Source organism: Anabrus simplex, chromosome 2, assembly GCF_040414725.1.
Source record: "Anabrus simplex isolate iqAnaSimp1 chromosome 2, ASM4041472v1, whole genome shotgun sequence".
Taxonomy (NCBI): domain Eukaryota; kingdom Metazoa; phylum Arthropoda; class Insecta; order Orthoptera; family Tettigoniidae; genus Anabrus; species Anabrus simplex.
This window is the reverse complement of record NC_090266.1, coordinates 718,637,038-718,653,656: the sequence shown is the minus strand read 5'-3', so window position 1 is coordinate 718,653,656 and position 16,619 is coordinate 718,637,038.

Sequence of the window (16,619 nt, the reverse complement as noted above, 5' to 3'; positions counted from 1 at the left end):
ATTCAATTATTTCCAATAATTGTGCTTTTTACCAACTGATGAGCCCAACACAGCACACTGGGGAGTAACGTTGGGATCCAGGATGAGTTAGCCGGGAAATTTATGATGTCCAAAAACGGACCAAATCTTTTGGTTGTATAATTTTACTAATTCGGGACAAATATTTCAGATTCCGTATGGGAATCAACATCTATATCATCTGATGACCATGCAGGCATACATTTTTGAAAATGAGTGACTCTCATAGTGTACTGGCACTGCGGGTAGCGCCAAGTAGCTTACGCAGTGGCCTCTTCCTTGGTCGGTAGATGCAGAGTGGGTTTCGGCCCTCAAGTGGCCACGGCTGGTCCGAGGTCCATCAGCTCTGCACTCTGACCGGCCAACCTAGCAGAGGAGGGGTGCCCACGGCTCTACCGTGACTTTACGCCTCTGTATTCGGGAGACGGGACAGGGCTGGCCCCAACCGTCGGCTTCCCTAAGAATGGTTTTCCGTGGTTTCCCCTTCTCATGCACTAAGGCGAATGCCAGGACAGTTTCTAGTATAGGGCACGGCCGCCAACCTCCTCACCTTCTCCGATCATCTTCTTCACCGTCAAAAATCTCCCGGTCTGAGAGATGACGTCACCATATAAGAGGTCCGTCTCCCCCTTCCGGGTAGGAATGAAAGCATTTTAGTAGTAGTAGTTGCCTCCTCCTTACCTCCGTCAGCTGGCTTGTAGAGGAACTTAATCGACCGGTGAGTAATGCTGATCATTGTTTCGTTATGTCCGAAGGGAGCCTTAAACCATAAGCTGCCACGGCAATTGAATGTTGCTTGAAAAGGTGGTAAGATAGATGGACGAAGTGCTCCGCGTGGACTGTTCTTTCTATCTGTGTGTGTCGTGACCCAGGCAAGGAGGCCGCTTGGGCTGACTACTGGACTCGCAGGGTACCAACCCCTATATACTTACATAATTTATTAGTGAACCTTGGAGGATGTAAGGCTGCATTAGTGTAGTGTAATGTAGTGAAGTGCAAGTGCCTAAAACAGTGACGTGTTCACCTGGACCACAATGTACTCCATAAGTGCTACCATTACCAGCTCCACCACAACCACCTCAGCAACCCTGGCCAATACAGACTACATGCTATATAGCATGGCCCTCTCTCGTCCAGTGATGTGCACCAGCACCGACCCCATACAAACCTGACAAACCTCCCGTCAAATGCCAGCAATCCCGGCACCATCCCGTGATTTCTCTCGAGCGGTACCTAAGCGACCCATCACAAGCCCAGCAGAGAATAATACTCACAGGACCAAGATTCCAGCAACCTAACAGACAACTGCCTTCGCCGGACCAGAAAACGCATACGAACCCAACAACCCCCGTCCTCCCACACCTAACACCTCCTCCACCACCTAATTTCTCCCCTCTCAGAAGCTCGAAGACCCATTTATAACCCCAGAACCCCCCACAAAGCCCACCTCTGAACCCACTCTTTCCCCCTCTTTCAACCAGGCCCCGAATATCACAACCACAGGACCATTTTCACAAAATCATTACAGTTCAGCTTCAGGTGGGAAGATATCGCAGATATTCACCTCACTAATAATGGGGTAATTATTAAAGAATAATGGTGAGGACGCGGCCCGTCAACTTACCAACTCAGTCGGCGCTTCCCAAATCGGCTCAGCTTTCCCGTTAAAACTCCTCAACCCCCGGTCAACCAACCCCCCAAACCCGTGACACAGCCTCTTTAGTTGCCGTATCCGTGGGGAAGACCCCGACATTTTAGAGGACACTATAATCCAAGAATTAAGTACGGAGGGCATTCCGGTAAGGAAGGCCTTCCGGGTTAAGGACAACTCATGGTACGAATCCTCCTCCCCATCTCCCAGGATGTGGATCGCGTCGTGGAAAGTGGAGTTTCTATATTTAGGCATCACCATAGGGTGGAACCCTCCCGTGCTCTATAACCCAGTTGATGCGACCGCTGCCTGTCTTTTAACAAACACGATACTGCGCACTGCACCGCCGAACATCCGGTGTGCAGCCACTCCTCGCAGTCAAACAGCACCTCGCGATGCCCCAATGTCCAGCTTCCCTCCAAATGCTACACCTGCGGAGAAACCCACACCACCGACTCATTCAAGTGCAAAGCCGCCCCCAATCAACCTGAACTGGTTGCCACTGTCTGAACCATCTATGCCCCAACACAACCCTCCCAATCACTCTTTCCAACCCCTACCCTTGAAGAAACTATCCGATTTCTAACTTTTTCCCTCCTCAACAATCATCCCTACCACCGTCTCCTAGTCGTATCCCAACTGCAGGTTGCCGCCAAAAAGACCCTAAACGACAACTTCCAGACCTCGCACTTCAGCCTTAACACCAACTTCTAATTCTCCCGCCTCGAAACCCGCGTTTAACCATGGAGCCTATCCCTCCAAGAAAACCAGTATATTATGTTTATGCAGGTGCATAATTATATGGTTTGGCATAATAGCAGGCTTCATAGCCTGAGCCCCGCCATGTACAGAAAGACATTAATAAATAAATAAATAAATCCCCGGCTAACAACTCCTCTCCCCAATCCCCATTCCTAATTTCTCCAAAGCCGACTGATCCTCCTACCAAACTGATCTAAACAAAGTCCTAGAGAAGCCTCCTGTCCCTCTCGCCGATCAAACTTCCGTCGATACCCTCAATACGTTCACGTTTTCCACCATAACTTCCGCCTCAGAATCCAGCATCCTCACCACCCTACATTCCCCGTCACAGCCACGACTGCCCGCCCCCCTTCCATCACCTATAGAAACTCTCCCAAACCTACCTTCGAGAATTCAACACTACCTGTGACCGCTCCTACCTTCGCCTACAACGGAAAACCCTTAGAACCATCAGCAACCACCTCAAAGCCCACTCCCGCCGCACCTGAGCCCAAAACCTGCAGTAACCTGAACTCCCTCCACACCCATCCCACTAAATTCTGGCGAAAGCTCAATAGCCTCCTCAGGACTAAATCCACCACCAATACCCAACTACTCATTTCGGCGTACCTCCAGCCAAATCCCAGGAGAAACTGGAAATCTTCACCAACCATTTCTAGCACCGCTTTAATACCCACCTCAACTTCGATTTCGACAACACCGATACCCCGCTATATCTTTTCTTAGCCTACTCCCCATCAATCACTCCCTCAAACACCCACACCCTCTCCAACAACCCCCTATACACCCCCATCACACCAACAGAAATCCGATCATTCCGGTCCAAATCCCATAATACAGCCACCAGGCCCGACAAAACCCGCTACCTCGACATCCGACATGCCCCACCATCCCTTCCCACCCTAATGGCCGACTTCTACACCATCATCCTTCACACAGGATTCTATATTACCTCCTGAAAACATACAACAATGCTCCTGTTCCCTAAATCTGGCAAATCCCTCTACGAAATCGATTCCTACCGTCCTATAACCGTGAACAGATTCTTTGCCAAAATTCTGGATAAAATCCTGGTACGCCGTAGCCACCCCCACCTCCAGTCCAACAATCTCCTACACCCCTCCTAATTTGGTTTTTGAACCAAACTATCCACCCAAGACCAACGCCTAATCACCTTCGATTTCCTACTAGCCTTGGACTGCGTCTGGTATGCCGCGCTCTTCCTTAAACTCAGATTCTCGGCCTTCCCCATCTTCTTCATCCGCCTCATATCCTCATACCTCACCAATCACTCTAACCAGGTGTTCACAAAAACAACCAACTTCCCCCCCGATCGCCCTCACACACGGAGTTCCCCAGATTTCCTCCCCTCTATCCGTTACTCTTCATAGTCCTCGTAGCTGATATCCAGCAACCCGCCGCCCCCGTCCAATTCCTACAGTTTTCAGATGATACAACCACCCCACCCCCATACTCAGTCCAAACTATCAACCGAACATCCATCGTTACCTCGAAACCTTCATTTCCTGGTGCGACCGGTGGCACCTACAACTTAAACCCCAATAAAACCCAAGCCATCCTCTTCCGTCCCAACCACGGGCAAATCCAGCACCACTTGCAAACCTGACCCCCTCAAACTCAAAGTTCGGGACACCGTCATCCGCACCCAACCCACTTTAAAATACTTTGGTATCTTCTTTGTCCAGCACCTAACCTTTCGCTTCCAGTTCCAACACCTCAAGTCCAAGGAGACCAACCGTGCCGGACTGGTGCGCCGCTTGGCTGGCACAAGGTGGGGTCTCCAATCCTCCTTCCTCATCCATATATACAAGACATTTGTCCGACCTCCTATAACCTACGGACCCACCACCTGGGCAGCCGTAGCTAAATCCAACCCTAACGTACCTCGCCCCCTCCTTTCCATAGAACGACGTAGGAGTCGAGTTTGGGGAATGGAAAGATGTCGTGGAGGTCCGAGGTGGGATAGCAGAATGGGAGCCGGAGGGGCGTACGGTGTATATATTAATGGCAATGACAGGAGTTATATTAATTGTATTTTATTCATTTAGAGGGCCTCATTGAAAGAGCGTAATTTCATTTTTAATTTACAGTAAATATACATGAAAGGATTGGGTAATATTTCAACCCGCCCGAGCACTGGCGTGACAAAACTCCGCGAGAGTACCGGAGGGTTATACATAATTGCTATGTAGAACGCGTTCATTCATAGGGAATATTTTTACAACTAAGTTTGAATTGTCAATTGCTGACAAGCGTGACGATCTTTTCTAAGGTGTTCGAAGAAGTTTAGTTTAAAAATAATCTCCACCTCATCCATATAATTTCCTATTTGCTATTCCACTAAAGTATGTTTTATTAGAGGTTTACTAAGAGCACTATTATATAAATACATATCACGCTTACAGTTCTTTTCAATGACTTTGCCCAAGTTGTCTTTCTCTCTCTACCTTCTTCGTTATCTGTTTTAACCATCGTTTCATTCTCACGCGAATACACTTTCACTATGGATATATATCACTCTATTCGTTAACGGTGTTAATTTTTACAATGACTCCTTATTACGTAAATATTTCAACTAATTGAACAAGAACTAAAATAACGTTATTTCTAAAATATATTGAAAACCCAAAGAAACATTTTGGTACTCAGTGTTCACTTTCCGTATGCTCCTAGACGTTTGTCCCAAACACTTTTCAGAGTTGTAGAAATACCACTCAGGCTAACATACTGACTTTAAACTCTATATTATTGATGTCATTTTACCACATCGATTGCATTGGCTGTTGTCATTTCTGGACGAGCGCACTTCTCCTCGAGATTTCTCCTTCTGTAGTTGCCGTCCTTTGATTTGCTTTACTCCCTAAGACTGAACTGCAGACGAGTATTTTAGAGTAGCCTACATTATGCTCATTGCATGCGAATGGCGCTCCAGAAACAATAAAATAGCAATGCGGTGGTTGGTGCTATTCACATACCGTTCGGTAACCATGGAAGTGAGCTATAATAATAATATTAATGGCTCAGGTTTCTCCGTGGGGTTAGCTCGTCAGTTCAAAGCCATACCTCTCCGAAATGCTGGCTAGTACACGTTTGAGATACGTCTGCAATCCTCTTTTGAAGTATAATCCATTGACAGTGCACGAGAGAAGGTAAGTATCTCCATTTGTTATTAATGCCTACCTTCGTTTTCATAACCAGAAGTTTGTACGTACATCGTCCAGACTTGTACGGCCCTACCAGCCTCGGCTGTGGACAAAATGGAGATGTGACAATGAGAAACGTTCCCTCTGCTTCAATACCGTCTTGGGAAATAAAACGAACACTCTCGTAACTTTATGACATACTTGGAGATGAGTACGGTACTTCCCTCCGCACCTGCAAATTTTGCGAAAAAATTGCACACCGCTGTTTTCAAGATATCAGGTTGTGATTTAAATTTGCTCTCTACCTGCTTCGTTATCTTTAGGAGCACGTAGGAGTTGAGGGGGCAAGTTGTCAATGGAAGAAGAAAGAGTGGGTATTTCAGGATTGAAATGTCTCAGAAATCAATTGTTGTTGGATTGAAATGTTTAATCCATGAAATGAAATTACATTTTCCTACTGAGAACTTAGTCCACTGTAGCTATCTTGACGAATGGAGTATTTAAAATCTGTCTCGTAGCACAGAGCTGAGTAAAATACACAAAGTAGCTTCAAAAAATAACAGGAACGCCCACAGAGAAACTTCCTTACCGAACAAGTGGTTGCACGGTTTGGGTCACATAGCTATCAGCTTGCATTCGGGAGATTGTGGGTTCGAGCCCTACCGTCGGCAAACCTGAATATGATTGTCCGTTTTTTCCCATTTTCGCACCAGGCAAATACTGGGACTGTACCTTAATGAAGGCCACGGTCGATTCCTTCCAACTCCTAGCCCTTTCTTATCCCATCGTCTCCATAAAGCCTGTGTGTGTCGGTGCGACGTAAAGTAACTTAATAAAAGAAAAATAAACAAAAAGGACATTTTAGAGTCAGGTGTAAGGATACATAGCAGTAGGGCACTGATACGCATTACTAGGAAACATACTCGCCATTCTTGTCCTAACGCTTGTTCCATTGGTACACAAAGAATCGATGTCACCATGGAAGAAATCCGTTTACAATCCCATAACTCAGGTCATAGAGGCATGTTGATCCTCTATATCTTCAAATAATCGCTTATCACACAAATACTACTTAAACTGTGCGAAATAATGGAAATCACAAGGTGCCAGGTCGGGGATTTAGGGAAGGTGTACCTGTACCTCCAGCCGGAAGTGCCGTAACAATTCACGCGTGTGGTTTGGTGTCGTACCACAGCACGACATCTGTTGAGAGATGTCCAGGTCGTTTTCTACGAATTGCTACACGCAAACCCACAGCGTGTCACAGTAACTGAGAATATTCATTGTCTCTCCACTGGTGGATAAATGAACCACCTGGACCATGCACTTACGATCGGACCTGGCCCCCAGTGATTTCAATCTCTTCAGTCCGCTGAGGAATCATCTGAGTGTGATGTGATTCAACAACGACAGGAATGTTCAGCGTGTTGTCATGACGTGGCTTCACGGACTGGACATAGAATTCTTCCGTGTCAGCATCGATGCCTTATGCCTACCGATGGAAGAAGTGCTTGAGCTAGAATGGTTGTGAATAGTAATGCGCTTCAGTGCCCTACTACTGCGTTAAATTTTGTCTGCCTGAAAAACACAATTTGTCCGTGAGAACATTTGTTACCATATTCTTGAAGCGCATTGTGCCTTCCATCGTTGTCTCAGTCGCAATGAGATGTACGGTCTGTGATAGTATAGAGATGGCTGAGGTATTCTTGATGCTAGTAACGATTTTTTGGAGCTCGGATAGAGCACTTGCATCTGATATCCATTGGGTCAGTCGTGATTGCAACAGCATTTTCTGGCCCAATAGAAAGACTTTAACGAACTGCCTCACTCTTTATACTACCTAACACGCCTCATGTTGATGCCACCGCCTGCTTGTGCGGTTCCTCAATAACCACATAGCATTTGGTGGCGATATCTGAGGATCGAACCAGTCTTTGCGACAGGCAGTCTGAGAACATACATTTTTATTTTGGTAAAGAATTGATAGTTGGAACGTGAATCTCGTAGTAACATGCTTAAAAATCACATCTTTGTCATGCTATCGTTCTTTCTTTGCTTGTAAGTCCACTGTGATCATTTTTCTTGCATTGTTTGCATTATGGTGTCGTTGTGTTATCACATGTCGTATGTTAATCATGGCTTTGAACATGATGTACGCTTGTTGACATACATAAATGCGTACTGTACACACATACCACTCAAATAATGACCGGAAAATCCATTGAAATTTGTCGAATTTCCCGATACAATAATCTACTTTATAAAGGTTACGTATGAGGATAAAATTATGGTAGACATTTTTCTGTCCTTGAGATGCGTTTTGTATTTAGATTCATGGAGTATATCGTAGAATACTTTATATCAGTGGAAATTTATGATAGCTGATTCAGAAAAGTTGAAACCCTTCCACTGAATCAGCACTCTCTTGGGAAATAAAGGACTCTCTCGTAACCTAAAGACATACTTGGAGATATGTGCATCTATCCGCACCTACAAACTTCGCGACAAAATTGCACACGATTGACCTTAACTTGTATACTGATGATTTAAATGTACTCAAGGGTAGGAGGAATTCAATGAATAAGTGTTAAGGGAACGAGTCCTAAGAGAGCAAGAAACAGTGATTCTTGTGGAGACTGAAGCACGTGTTAGGAATTGAGAGACCGAAAGAATTTACCCGAAATTCGCATGAAAAATTTCGCCATTTATGGATGACTATCACTAGGAAGATGTCCACCTTCAAATTAAATATGTTATAATGTTGCTAATAACAATAATAATATTTAGAAGAAGAAAACAATTGGTTTTACGTTCTCACTAACTGAGGAGGTAGGAGCATTACTAGTATAAATTTAAAATTTCCCATGATACATGTTTCATCAATCAGATAGTCCATCCATTTAAAAATAATCGCACTTTTACTATTCACTATGCATACTCTTAGCCTTATTTAAAGAATCTATGCATTTCGGCATGATTCCTACAAGTTTCCTGCAGGAATCATTGATCCGGTGTCATGTTGCAGGATGTTAATGAAAATTTCCATGTCTTAGTTGTAATGCTGCTTTCTTTTCTGCTCTTTTCAGTGGCCTTGAAGTTCACAAAAATATCTAGACCTGGACTGTTGCCAGGCATGATATTATCTGCATGTTGTTTTCACTTAAAGACTTCATCAAACATTTCGCACCATGCCATGGTGCACCATCATACACGGATAAAAAGAAACCGTTAAGAAATCAGTTTGTGAAACGCAACGGGACAAGAACTCTTCATCCGCATTTCTTCTCACATACTAACTACATTAATTTCTTATTGGAGACATGGATTCATCAGGAAAATGTATTAATTTGCTAGTGGCACGTCGCACCGACACAGATAGGTCTTACGACGACGATGGGATAGAAAAGCCCTAGGAGTTGGAAGGAAAGGGCCGTGGCCTTAATTAAGGTACAGCCCCAGCATTTGCCTGGTGTGAAAATGGGAAACGACGGAAAACCATCTTCATGGCTGCCGACAGTGGGTTTCGAACCCACTATCTCCCGGATGCAAGTTCACAGCCACACGCTCCTAACCGCACGGCCAACTCGACCGGTAGAAAAGTGTAATATAAATGTGTATATAGAATTAAAAAATTCTGATGACAATGCAATGCAGCATAAGAATCAATTTGTTTAAACAGTTTCACTTTTAAAAAGTTTACATTTTTTCACTATATTGCAGAAAGTACAGTATACCACAATTTATTCAGGTTTATAAATTAACATTATAGCAAGTAATAATTTATCACCTTACTCTAGTCATCACTGAATTTTTGTCTGACAGATTTTTTTTTCCGGGAAAGTCTATTCTTTGCTATTGCAGGTACAATTTTAACCTTCTTTCGTGGGTGACTTACAGGAAGTCCAGCAACTATCAATCTTCGACGAACAGTCGAATCGCTGATATTTACTTCATACTGGTTCAAACCACTCTTGAAATCTTTGTGCCTTTGGAACTAATATTTTTTCAGTTCTAGAGGTGAATTTTCTCCCCCCCCCCCCGACCTCCACCCTGCACATTTCCCATCTCGGAAGGCTGAGTGCTCGTGGACGGAATTCAGAGATTTATTCAAACTGCGCACAAGTTTGTGAAATTTCAATTCTGTCTGCGATTTCTCCTTGTGCTAAACGTTTTCAGCACAGAAGATACTTGGCCACCGCCAGTTTGCTAGGAAAAGGATCACCTTTCTTGCACATGGTGCAAGAAATATCTCCACACACCAATAACAATATCAATAATTTTATAAAAATGACTGAAATCTCAATAAATTTAATATCTAAAATCACGTGGTGATATGTGGCACTGCTAGAACATTACAATGTCTTAATCTCACTTCTGAATTCAAACACACAATTTCGGTAACATAACGAAATTTCAAAAAATCCCCATTTTTCAAAATTACTCTTAAAGATAAAATCTCCAAATCACTCTTAAAGCATGAAAATGAAAGATACTAACAATAACCTCATAATAGGTGAAACAGTATGTGTCATCACGAGAGAGTGAACATTTGGAGTCGAGCGCAATTATTCTAATTATTTTCACAGCTATGTACTCGTACAGTCTTTCGAGACAAGGATATGGAGGGAATTTCATCCCAAGGGAGTTCCCTTATGTGCCTATAAATCTACGATACGATGCGAGTGCATGTAAGCGCCTTAGGCGTCACCGGAATTAGCGATCACCGAAACCCCCAACTTGAGTACAGAAAGCAATATCAGTCGCTCAAGTCTGGAATAATAATAATAATAATAATAATAATAATAATAATAATAATAATAATAAACTTACTTGAATCATCTTCCATCGCTTGTCCTATACCGTGGTGGTGTCGTGGGTGTAACCTGCCTCACACATCTGAACTTAGCACTGTTTTACGGCTTAATGGCCTTCCTGACACCAAACGTATGTCGAAGGATGTAATCATTATCATGTGTTTCGATGGTGGTTTGTATTGTACTGTGTTGAGTGTATGAAAATGAGGTTGTTGCGACAGTCACGAACACCCAGTACCCGAATGGGAAGAATTAACCAGACCCGACTTTAAACTCCTAAAACTCTGAACCGGAGGCCTCGGCGTTGGCCTTGAAGTCAAAGGAATGGACTATAACATTAACAATACTGTAGTAGGTATTCTGAAGTGGTGGCATTCGGGGACATGCAAATTTCGGTGGTTTGATTGTGCTGCCATTTAACAGTGAAACGGAATTCAACTAGACGATATGCTATGGGGTACTAAGCTTTTGACTACATTTACAAAATTGGCTGCCTCGCCAGGGACTGAATTCGTGAAATTACGGTCATGAGTCAAACACTTTCCTTTTGATACACTCAGTCAGGTAATTGTGAGATGGTGGTTGATGTATAATAAATTGTATAAAATCAGATAAGGATCCTTTGTTTGTAACTACCACTCTGATTTGGAGACAATAACCTGGATGAGTTCATGCTATGTGAAACGTGTTATTGCTCAAATTTTTGACGTTTGTTTTTCACTTTCAGTAAAATATATACGACTCAGATAATAATACTGAAAAACTGAATTGAATGCCACAATTATAATTATGTTGAAAGGTACTTCACTGTGTTACGTTTGGCATCCGAATACACGTTGTTACATCATACAACAACGTGTTTGTTTTAGCTTCATGGAACTGTGCAAAAATATCATGCACGCAACATCTATTTCAGGAAAGCAGAATATGATGGTGTCGATATCACATTCACGGGCAGACTAAGGGATAGGAAGGATGAAGTGGTTGTGTACCGCTATACGCTTTCTGCCTCTGTTTCAACCTTAATCACCGCAATATTTTATTTATAAGCTTGGTTGAGGTCATTTGAAGCCTGATTAAACGTTGTGCTCGTCGTTCAGTTCATTTGTCGATCAAGAATAACAAAGGAAATATAGACAAGTGGAGTACAGACGTTCGATTCATTGAACATCCGCACAGAAACGAAGGGAAGCTAAAGTCATGTCTCCCTTGTTTATCAGCTGCGCCAATTTTACGCAAACCTCGAGTCGGAAGTTGCGTTGTACAAATGTGGGGAAAGGTTCTCATTACAAACTAAAAAAGGCGAGTTGCTTCGTCACAAAGGTTCATGTGGATTCGTGTGTTCCTCTGTATTTGTGCAACATTGACAGTTACTGAATAGGAAGTTTCAAAACGCGTATTCAGTTGATTATAGCGAAGTAAGTGGAAAAAGAAGCGATCAGCTGTATTTATTTATGAATGTACCAGAAACAGACAAAGAAATATGTTTGTATTCTGACTAATTCTCTGAAAACCATTTACCTTCATGCTCTAAAGTGGATCAATCTTATTCCATTTTTGATACCACTGTATTTATTTTGTTATTGTGGGGTCTATTCCGAATGTGGATTCATGAACAGGCAAACAAACCTTTACCGGGCGAGTTGGCCGTGCGCGTAGAGGCGTGCGGCTGTGAGCTTGCATCCGGGAGATAGTAGGTTCGAATCCCACTATCGGCAGCCCTGAAGATGGTTTTCCGTGGTTTCCCATTTTCACACCAGGCAAATGCTGGGGCTGTACCTTAATTAAGGCCACGGCCGCTTCCTTCCAACTCCTAGGCCTTTCCTATCCCATCGTCGCCATAAGACCTATCTGTGTCGGTGCGACGTAAAGCCGCTAGCAAAAAAAAAATCAAACCTTATAGAATAATCAAATTCTTTGAAAAGTAATATTTACATAAAATTTTAAATTGTATTTTTACTTGTAGACTATATATGAATTATGCCCGTTATGGTATTGTCTTTGCTCTATTCTGACATCTGCCATCATCTGATACCATTGGAGCCTAGGACATGACAATACTTCGGTGACACCTTCAGTATACAGTCATCCATTCCTGCATTGTATTCCAGAAGAAGCAGAAGGAATAATAAAATATATGTAGACATTTAAAATTATTTCTTCTAAATGCGTTTGTTCCATGCAGACGTAGAGTACAATGTTAAACTCATGGTGTGATTTGAATGCCATCTACAATTCTTTAACTTTTGATTTGCACAGGTTTCCTTCTAGAATAATTTTTACTTACTCTATAGTAGATTAGAAGGTCTGTTGTGGTAAAATTGCTATATATTTCTTCATACCTCAGTGATAGGAAAATCTCCAAACATGTTAGAAGACAATAACACCAGTTAAATTCGATATAATTATAAGTGTTCGTGAATGTAATTTTTCTTACGATTATATACTCGAATGGTCATTTTAGCAATTTATTGTGCAGCCTCACTATTATGTTACCTCCAGGTAATTTTAGATATCAGGGACTCGTCTCGATTTTAATTTAATTTATGGTTGTCGTGGGAAGACTGAAATATTTCATAAATAATAAATTTATATAGTACGCATTTATAGGATGATAATTATGATAATCATGTGCAGAATACCATATGTTTGTAGATATGATATTTCACAATGCTTTAGGATATGTTGTATTTAAATTACCATGCGCTGAATAACGTGTTGTAAGTCGACCACTAAGTCGCAGATTCTTTTCCCTACTTGTTGGACGGTTAGATTGACTTGGAAGTCAGGCATTTGGATGCGGATTTTGCAAAGTAGGGGTAGTGTTTATTCCCACGAATTATATTTGGAGTACTCTGTGAATGGTATCATCAGGCACTGTGTAAAAATATAAGTTACCATGAGTGATACTAATAAAGTCGTCTCATATTTCTTATGGGATTGTTATATGATATAACAGCGAGTGTCTTTAACATCGGGTTAATTTCAGACTATGTGTTTTACAGACTTAATAAGTGAACTTTACTGTGGATACAGTCACAAATTAATAGTGATTCGACTTAAATGTGAAGTGTGATTAAATATCAGTCTTCAAGATAAATGAAGTGACGATTTAACCCGATTTTCACTTGTAAATATCTATAATAATATTATATCCATTCAGTTTGGATAATTTAATAAACGAGTGATATTAATAGTAATGCAGATTTTTCGGTAGATTCATCTATTGTACGTGGTTCTTGGTTTTGATATTGTATGTGCTATTTTCGATGTGCATTGTGCAGAGCTGTTATGATTGTCGTCATACGGTATTTAAGTTTATTTTACAGTGATCAATGTTGACTGAATTTTTGAACTAGTGTTGTAAAATTTGCCAAGCCGGGGGAAATAATTTGATGTCATTTTTTCTCCTGGGCAAGAAACTTTACCTCTAATGTTCTAGGGGGAAAGATTATCAAACTGTATGGTCGATTTATCTCAACAAAAACGACATGGAAAAATTGAAATACCGGGCAAGCTGGCCGTGTGTCAGCTTGAATCCAGGAGATAGTGGGATAGATCCTTACCATCGGCAAACCTGAAAATGGATTTCCGTGGTTTCCTAATTTCACACCAGGCAAATGCTGGGGCCGTATTTTAATTAAGGCCGGGACAACATCCTCCCCACTCTTAGGAATTTCCTCTCCCATCGTCACCATAAGAGTTGTCTGTGTCGGTTCGACGTAAAGTAAATTATGTATATATAACATTCAAATATTCAAGAAATATGAAATAGTTAATTATTTGAATTATGTTCAAAATTTGAAGAATGTTAAATATAAATTAAATTCTGAAATATATTGGAGAACAAAATAAGCCTTTCAAAGTTACATTAAATTAATAACAATTTCATAATTTGTCAACTGTCATTTATTAGAATTGACAGGGAAAGTATTGTAACATACAATTTGTTAGCTAGATTTCTGGATGTAAAATTTAACTGATTTATTAAAATTAACTGTCATAATTCATCATCGTAACCAGATAGGTAGACGATTTTAAAAATAGATTGGTAATGAACTAAATCATAAATCACGAGTTTTGAATTTTATTGTATTACGTAGATTCAAAGATCATCTTCCCATGTTATGAACCAGACACCATTGGGGTATCTTATGGTCACCAACTGTTGCCAGAAGGGCGGAGTATGTATGTACGGCCTATGACCTTAGACGTTAGGAGCCTTTAAACAACAAGCATCATCATCAAACTAGTATGTATGTATGTATGTATGTATGTATGTATGTATGTATGTATGTATGTATGTATGTATGTATGTATGTATGTATGTATTGTACCCTTGAAAATTGGTTATTGGTCTGTATGGAAAGAATGTTTTATTACTGGGGTGGAACAATGCATAAAATTATCATTTAGGAAGGAGAGTTCAATTCTGCATTGTCTCTGCTAGTCAGCCGCAGAACAGGTTTTCCCCCGCCGTGCAAGCAAGTATGGGTTTTTTATGTGCCTTGTTGTAGACCTCAGCTGAGTAGCACGTGGACACGAATTTTACCACACCAAAAGCGATCAATACTTTGAAATTTTGACGTCATGATATTTAACCAATTGGATCGCAAGGTTAGCCCGATCGCTAAATCTCAGCCAATAAAATTCAACTGACAAACACACCTACGTCTTGAAGAAATAAATACCCATGTGTCGGGGAAATTTGCGCTCTTTTTTCTTCGGCTTTCTACCTGAATAATTGTTTCGTACAAGTACTCGTCATCGTGTTATAAGAGCACATAAATAATTGGAGACGACATATACGATCTTAAAAAATTATAAGCATTCATTTGATGAAGGATGATATTATTTCTGCTTCTGAGGAAAATTTGAGATACGGAAAATATTGGAAACGCCGCAGTTCAGATTTCCTTAATTTTACAAACCTGAGGAACTTTTAAAGTACGTAAAACTGTGCCAACTTGGAGAATCAAGTGTGTGTTGGGAACTATTACTAAAACAAACTTTTTAGTTTCAGCTTTCACCAGAAGACGGAAGATCACTAGCAGTCCTTAATTATCTCGGAAGAATGGAACTGCAACATTACGACGGAGTTTGTAACTGTCCTAAGTCTTCGCCTGCTGCAGCCATGTGTAATTAAAATGTGAGGCATAATTCAGCCCAGGGGAGAATAATATCCAAGATGAAGTCCGGTTAAATATCCACTGATCATCAACCGAGTCCAGAAGCCAAGTCTACTACAGCTAAGATTTTAAATTATATTTTTCTCTATTTTCTGTTGTAAAAATTATGTAGACGTAGTCCTTGCTTGAATATTTGAGATCATTTCTAATAGTCTTTGTAGTTAGGAATTTCACTTTTCTTTCACTGGTGTTGGTAGATTTGATGTGTGTGAGAGTGTATTTGGGACCTGTATTTCATTCCATTTGAGTGAATGCTTCGTGACATGTTCTCACTGTCCCATAATAAGTCGAGGAAAGTGTTAAAAGTATTTGACCCATGCGATAACATTTATTAATTTATTAAATAATTTTGGAATGATTTTTGAATTATTTGGGACAGAATATCGAAGTGTTCTGTGAATTTAGGATTTTTCCTTGATGTTTTGTGGTTCATCATAGATTCGAGATAGGATAGAGTCATCTATGATTTCATTAAACCATAGCCTACGATGACGCAACCGCGCGCGTATAATAATAATAATAATAATAATAATAATAATAATAATAATAATAATAATAATAATAATAATAATAATAATAATAATTAACATTATTACGGTCTAATAGAATGTTTAAAGGTCATGAGTGTAAGTGTTACTGTGCTTATAAGTGATTGATGTGTGCTATATTGAAGTAGATGTAGGCCTGGAATATTGGTCGTGGCTTGAATGTCCACAAATTTTGCATTTACTGTTGTGTGGTATTTTTGAGACTTATAAATGGATCTTGAGATAGGATTTTATTTGTGTGTCCATTACATGAGTCATTTAAGGAAGAGAGTATGTCTTTGAACATAACTTCTTCTTATGCAGCACATATTGATCGATAATTTGAGAAAATAGGAGATTAAAAATAACGAAGGCGTGACTCATAGACCGTATGCGCGTATGCTAATTTATCTATGACTGTAGGCAATTCTATGCAATTTTTAATGATGACTTCTACCGAAAATTTATCCCGGAATATCGTTGTGGAATCTATT